This window comes from Lepidochelys olivacea (assembly GCF_965140295.1).
Source record: "Lepidochelys olivacea isolate rLepOli2 genome assembly, chromosome: 13".
Taxonomy (NCBI): domain Eukaryota; kingdom Metazoa; phylum Chordata; order Testudines; family Cheloniidae; genus Lepidochelys; species Lepidochelys olivacea.
Genome location: NC_140423.1, coordinates 35,532,265 through 35,540,091, shown reverse-complemented (window position 1 = coordinate 35,540,091; position 7,827 = coordinate 35,532,265). Strand labels below are relative to the sequence as shown.

General features: G+C 43.5%; 1 pseudogene across 1 annotated transcript; it reads left to right on the top strand.

Moving 5' to 3' along the window:
• Positions 1-687: 687 nt before the first annotated feature.
• Positions 688-5,858, top strand: LOC311529752 (olfactory receptor 14A16-like; annotated as a pseudogene). Its single transcript, XR_014714551.1, has 2 exons — positions 688-841; positions 3,584-5,858. The product of XR_014714551.1 is annotated as an olfactory receptor 14A16-like (transcript).
• Positions 5,859-7,827: the final 1,969 nt, after the last annotated feature.

Below are 7,827 nucleotides of genomic sequence, written 5' to 3'. Positions count from 1 at the left end.
CCAACCTGATTGCCTTCTGTGATGAAATAACTGGCTCTGTGGATATAGGGAAAGCAGTGGATGTGATATATATCTTGACTTTAGCAAAGCTTTCGATATGGTCTCCCACAGTTTTCTTGTCAGCAAGTTAAAAAAGTATGGATTGGATGAATGGACTATATGGTGGATAGAAAGTTGGCTAGATTGTTGGGCTCAACAGGTAGTGATCAATGGCTCAATGTCTGGTTGGCAGCCGATATCAAGCGGAATGCCCCAGGGCTCAGTCCTGGGGCTGATTTTGTTCAACATCCTTTTTTTAATGATCTGAATGATGGGATGAATTGCACCCTCAGGAAGTTTGCAGATGACACTAAGCTGGGGGAAGAGGTAGATACGCTGGAGGGTAGTGATAGGGTCCAGAGTGACCTAGACAAATTGGAGATCTGATGAGGTTCAACAAGGACAAGGACTCCACTGTGCTAACCCCAAATGCTTTTGTTTTGCTTTTAACCTTTAAGCTGGACCTCAAGAAGGTTATTCCTGATGCTTAATCTTTAGAAGTGTTTTTTTAAATCTATCAGTAGCCTGAGTTCCCAGATGTATTTTCTTTCTTTTTGTTTTTAATAACATTTACCTTTTTAAGAACAGGATTGGATTTTTTTTGTCCTAAGAGGTTTGTGCACATGTTGTTTAGTTAGCTGGTGGCAACAGCTGATTTCCTTTGTTTTTCTTTCTCAGCTCTTCCCCAAAGTGGTGGTGAAAGGGCTTGAGGGTACCCCACCAGAAGGAATATCCAAGTGCACCTTCCTGGATCCTCAAAGGGGTTTTGCACTTGGGTTGTGGCAGCATCTACCCATCTAAGGTCAGAGAAAAACTGTAACCTCTGGAGTTTAATACCAGCCTGGAGTGGCCAGTATTAATTTTTAGAATCCTTTTGGCCCCCCAACTTATGCACTCAAAGTGCCAGAGTGGGGAATCCGCTTTGACAATCCCATTGACTCCAAGGGAGCTACAATTGATTTGCACCAGATGGGGATCTGACCCTTCATATTTGTTCAGTCTCTCTGACATACCTACAATTAGTGTGAATTAAACAGCTAGAAGATATCATGTGGCTTTGCACCTGCAGCCTCATGAGCCTTTTATTTTAGTGTTGTCTGCAGAAAGAAAACATTTAATGGCTAAGAAAGAAAGAAAGAAAGAAAGTTGGTTCATTCATCCTAGTAGAAATTGAAAATCAGATACAGAAAATCTTAGCAACACTGAATTCCTCCAAAGTTCTGTCCCCAGTGGGAATGAATCTCTCTGTAGCCATTAAAAGTTACACTCAATCCCATTGCGCAGATTACTAAGAAAGTGCAGACTGGTTTGGAATTTTTGTCTCATCTTCAGTTCAGATTCAGAGGCAAAGAATATGGATTAGAAAGTGTGTAATGGACTAGATTCCCAGTCGGTGTAAATCAGACATAGCTCCATTGGAGTTAATGAGGCCAGATTTCCAGCTGGTCATAACTGACATGGCTCTATGGCAGTTTTAGGGTCAGATCACCAGCTAATGGAAATCCAAGTTGCGCCAATGAAATCAAAGAGCCAAATCTCCACTTGGTGTAAACAGCCCTAATTACTCAGAACTGAATGGAACTGTATCAATTTACACCAGTTTAGGACGTTGCACTAAGCTTTTAGTGTTTGCCTCTGGCTGCTTCTTAGTGACCAACATCAAACAGCCAGAGCAGCCTGGGCTGTGGGTTCCTCTGGTGGCTGTATCTCAAGAGCTGCTGGTGCAACACAGGGGAAAAAAATCTCTGCTCTCTCAGAGCTGATTATATGATGTTAATGAAGAAACCAGCTCTGGTCACATTGGACTCCAAGCTACTGTAGGTCACATGTCTGTGCTACAAATATATAGTTCATTCTGTAGTTTCCTTCACACACACTTTGGGCCTCAGCCCTTGCCTTGTTTTTAGCCACTCATCCATCCATGGTTGCTGCCATTGTGTGAGAGCAGGGGCAAATGCTGATCCCGCACTGTAGAATTAGGGTCAGCTAGGGCAGGTGTCAGGGTGGTTTGCTCCAGAGGTGAGATCAGAGCTGTGACCCTGTCTTGAAGCCTGCACAAGCCAGGATATGTTTCAGAGCTGGGAGTGGCTTTCTGCCCCAATCCTATTTAGTTCTTCACTTCTCACAAGCCTGCCTGAAGAAGGGAGCGCTTATCTCTGGAATGGATCTTGGGAGACAGGCCAGTCCTTGCCTACAGACAGCCCCGCAACCTGAAGCAAATACTCACCAACAACCACATACCACACAACAGAACCATTAACCCAGGAACTTATCCTTGCAAGAAAGCCCGTTGCCAACTGTGTCCACATATCTATTCAGGGGACACCATCACAGGGCCTAATAACATCAGCCACACTATCAGAGGCTCGTTCACCTGCACATCCACCAATGTGATATATGCCATCATGTGCCAGTAATGCCCCTCTGCCATGTACATTGGTCAAACTGGACAGTCTCTACGTAAAAGAATAAATGGACACAAATCAGATGTCAAGAATTATAACATTCATAAACCAGTCGGAGAACACTTCAATCTCTCTGGTCACGCAATCACAGACATGAAGGTCGCTATCTTAAAACAAAAAAACTTCAAATCCAGACTCCAGCGAGAAACTGCTGAATTGGAATTCATTTGCAAATTGGATACTATTAATTTAGGCTTAAATAGAGACTGGGAGTGGCTAAGTCATTATGCAAGGTAGCCTGTGTCCTCTTGTTTTTTCCTCCCCCCCCCCAGATGTTCTGGTTTAACTTGGATTTAAACTTGGAGAGTGGTCAGTTTGGATGAGCTATTACCAGCAGGAGAGTGAGTTTGTGTGTGTATGGGGGTGGGGGGGATGTGAGAAAACCTGGATTTGTGCAGGAAATAGCCCAACTTGATTGTCATGCACATTGTGTAAAGAGTTGTCACTTTGGATGGGCTATCACCAGCAGGAGAGTGAATTTGTGTGGGGGGGTGGAGGGTGAGAAAACCTGGATTTGTGCTGGAAATGGCCCGCCTGATGATCACTTTAGATAAGCTATTACCAGCAGGACAGTGGGGTGGGAGGAGGTATTGTTTCATATTCTCTGTGTATATATAAAGTCTGCTGCAGTTTCCACGGTATGCATCCGATGAAGTGAGCTGTAGCTCATGAAAGCTTATGCTCAAATAAATTGGTTAGTCTCTAAGGTGCCACAAGTACTCCTTTTCTATTAGCTTTTTAGTATTTTAGCTTCATCCCCAAGTTTGCAGCCTGGTGTCTGGACCAATAGGGGAATTATCTTGTCTAGATCATTGGGGTTGAATGTGCTTTGCTCCATCCTTCATACTGTATTTTATCAATCCACATCCTGAGCCAGATCTTCAGATGGTGTCAACAGATGCAGCTCCATTGACTTTAAGGGAGCTGTGCCAATTTACACTCGTGAGTTAACTCACCACTTCTTGTTAATGGCAATGACGAGTGCTGGGCACAATTGACACTTTTATCAAGAGATATTAATGAGGGGAATCAGGGCCATTTTCTCTGTAGCTCTAATCCTGACCTCCTTCCTTCCACAGCCATCACACAATGAACTGAGAAAGAAAATGTCCAGCCAAACCATCCTGACCGAGTTCCTTCTCCTGGGATTCTCTGATGTTCAGGAGCTGCAGATTTTGCACTTTGTGGTGTTTCTGCTGATTTACCTGGCAGCCCTGATGGGGAATCTTCTCATTCTCATGGTTGTAGCCCTGAACCACCACCTTCACACCCCCATGTACTTCTTCCTGATGAATCTGTCTATCCTAGACCTTGGCTCCATCTCTGTCACCATCCCCAAATCCATGGCCAATTCCTTCACAAACACCAGGGTGATTTCTTATCCTGGATGTGTCGCCCAAGTGTTTCTCTTTTTCCTCTTCACTGCAGCTGATTTTGCCTTACTCACTATCATGGCATATGACAGATATGTCGCCATCTACCAACCACTGCACTACGAGAGCATAATGAACAGGGGAGCTTGTGTCCAAATGGCAGCCAGTGCCTGGATTACTGGTATTGTCTACACTTCACTGCACACTGGGAACACCTTCAGGTTACACTTCTGCCAGTCCAATGTCATCAACCAGTTCTTCTGTGAAATCCCGCAGCTACTCAAGCTCGTCTGCTCTGACTCATACCTCAGTGAAATTGGGCTTCTTGCCTTTAGTGTGTTTTTAAGTTTAAACCGCTTTTTGTTTTTATAATTGTGTCTTATGTTCAGATCTTCAAAACCGTGCTGAGAATCCCCTCTGAGCAGGGCCGGCATAAAGCCTTCTCCACCTGCCTCCCTCACCTCACTGTGGTCTCTTTGTTACTTTCCACTGGCTTCTTTGCCTACCTGAAATCCACCTCCAACTCAGCATCAGGGCTGGATCTCATGGTGGCTGTTCTCTATCCTGTGGTGCCTCCAGTGATGAATCCAATCATCTACAGCATGAGGAATACGGAGATCAAAGCTGCATTAAAGAAACTGATTGTGTGGAGGTTATTCACCAACAAAAAAATTGTCCGTCATTGATCCTTGGCTGTGATTTCATTCTGGGCTTCTTTATAGTAATAATCAATTGCTTCCTTGAGAAATAAGGTGCAATCTGTTTATGATGTCATAAAATCTGCACTAATTCCATGGAAGTCAAATGAGTAAGTTTAGGATTACACCATGTACATAATATCAGAATCTATATGTCTATCCATAAATCTACATAGACACGTATCTATCTGTCTTGGGGATTTATACTGTGACCATCACCATGCTGCACAGAATATCTATAGCTATTGCTAACTCACTAGTGGGCTTTGTGATGTCTCTTCCTCTTCTCTCTTTTTGGGATGAAAACTCTGCTTGGGTATGAGAGGTTTGGCTTGTGTGTTTGCTTGATTTTTTTCTTTTTCATGTTGCTGATTCATTGGTTGACTTGTTTCTTTGTTCAAAGTGGCTTTTTGGGGTAGGAATTTGCAGGGTGGATCATGTTGGATGAAATGGGGGTATATTACATGGGGGGGGGAGGAAGCTCCCTTTTATGGACACCCAGCCAGCTAGTTAGCTATAGAATCCCTCTTGGTAGCTGTTCTCGACTTGCTTTACCTGTAAAGAGTTAAAAAGTCTGACTGCATGCATAGGTAAAGGGAAGGGAGAGGGAACCTGACCAAAAGAGCCAATGGGAGGACTAGAACGGTTTAAAATTGGGAAAAAAAACCTTTCCCTTTGTCTGTCTATTGTTGTTCTCTGGAGAGAGGAGGCACATAGCAGCAATGTTATAAGAAGCTTTAAGCCAGGTATGGAAAATCATCAGATCATACCTAGAACTACTTATTTGAACCCCAGATATGTAAGTAAATCAGGGAATGTCTAGGAAGATGTGATTAGAATTATTTCTTTTATTTCTTATTGATTTGTGGACTTGTCATAAATATAAAGGGATAAATTTCAACCAGTATGTTCCACCCTGCAAAACCACCTTCCTCTATACAATACTATAAAATCCCTGAGGCTGGCACCTGACCCAAAGGACCAATAAGGGGACAAGATACTTTCAAATCTCGGAGGGGGGGAAGGCTTTTTTGTTTGTGCTCTTTGTTTACACAGTTATTCTCTCTTGCGACTGAGAGAGGCCAGACATAAATCCATCTTCTCCAACCCATCCTAATCCAAGTCTCCAATATTGCAACCAGTATAAGTAAGCCAGGCAAGGCGGATCAGTTTATCTTTTGTTTTATGTGAATTTTCCCTGTGTTAAGAGGGAGGTTTGTTCCTGTTTTCTGTAAACTTTAAGGTTTTGCCCAGAGGGGGATCCTCTGTGTTTTGAATCTGAATACCCTGTAAAGTATTTTCCAACCTGATTTTACAGAGATGATTTTTACCTTTCTTTTTGTTAAATAAAATCCTTCTTTTAAGAACCTGACTGATTTTTCCATTGTTCCAAGACCCAGGGGTTTGGGTCTTTGATCATTTTGTAACCAATTGGTTAGGATATTATTCTCAACTCTCCCCAGGAAAGGGGGTGTAGGGCTTGGGGGGATATTCTGGGGGAAGATGTCTCCAAGTGGGCTCTTCCCTGATTCCCTGTTAAATCTCTTGGTGGTGGCAGCATACCAGGTTTTAACCTAAGCTGGTCGCAATAAGCTTTGGGGGCTTTCATGCAGGTCCCCACATCTGTACCCCAGAGTTCAGAGTGGGGAAGGAACCCTGACAGACTCTTCTGTGCTAAGCCCAAATGCTTTAGTTTTGCTTGTAACCTTTAAGCTGAATCTCAAGAGAGCGAACTTGAGGCTTAAATTTTGTAATTGTTTTTTTTAAGATCTAGCAAAAAGCCTAAGTTCCAGATGTATTTTCTTTCTTTTTGTTTTTAATAAAATTAACTAGTGCTGCCCAGGGCACTAGTCTGGGAGCTGACCTTGTTCGTGAAGACAGAGGCAAAAAAAAGCATTGAGTACATTAGCTTTTTCCACATCCTCTCTCACTAGGTTGCCTCCCTCATTCAGTAAGAGGCCCATACTTTCCTTGACTTTCTTCCTGTTGCTAACATACCTGAAGAAACCCTTCTTGTTACTCTTAACATCTCTTGCTAGCTGCAACACCAGGTGTGATTTAGCCTTCCTGATTTCACTCCTGCATGCCCGAGCAATATTTTTATACTCATCCCTGGTCATTTGTCCAATCTTCCACTTCTTGTAAGCTTCTTTTTTGTATTTAAGATCAGCAAGGATTTCACTGTTAAGCCAAGGGAGGTGGTGGAATCTCCATCCTTTGAGTCTTTTAAGGCCTGGATGGGATGACTTAGTTGAGGTTGGTCCTGCTTTGATCAGGGGGTTGGTTTAGATGACCTCCTGAGGTCTCTTCCAACCCTAATCTTCTATGACTCTATGATAACCCACCACAATATTTGATTGGCAATAATTGTCCATTTTGATGGCTTCACAGTCTTCATGGAAAGAACATGATGTGACTGGCACTAGGAGACAGAACTACCCTCTCCCATTTCTGAGGTGGTCCCTTCAGATTAGGACTGGTCCTCGGTCTCTGCTGAGGCTGCTCACATGGGTTTGATTGGGTCCAGTTTGGATGGTTGGGATGTTTGTTGAGTACGCGCATGACATGTCCAAGGAGTTGAGTCACAACACCAATCTTTTTATTTGTATTTCTAGTTCTTCCTTTTTATTCCCCTTACCTCTTGCATTAAGAAACATGCATCTAAGGCCTTGTCTCACCACACGGTTTTGTCAACAAAAGTCAAGTTTCATCAATAAAACAGTGGAGGTGTACACACTACAATTAACCTTTGGCCAACTGCTTTGCTGACAAAATAAAACCACCTCAACAAGAGGTGTAGAGCTCTTGGGGGTAAAAGTTATATTGACAAAGTGCCATTATAGACACCGTGCTTGGTTATGTTGCTGTTAATGGCCTCCAGGATGTGTCCCACAATGCCCATCTTGAGTGCTCTGGTGAGAAGTTTGAACTCTGCATCCCTGCACCCAGGTAAACAGACATCCGCCCCTTCCCCTTTAAAGGCCAAGGAATTTTTGAATTTCCAGTTCCTATTTTCTCAGTGTGGAGAGCTCACATTGCATCTTCCCAGCGTGGAGCAAACGTTCTCCCGCTTGGAGCTCACCTGAGTTGTTGGATCTGCTGGCACTGTGGGCAGAGGAGGCTGTCAAGTCCCAGCTCTGCTCCAGCAGTAGAAACTTCAGTACCTACAGTCAGATTTTTCGTGGCTTGTTGGAGAAGGGTTACGAACAGGACCCACAGCAGTGCTGAGCTGCGATAGGCATACAATAAGGC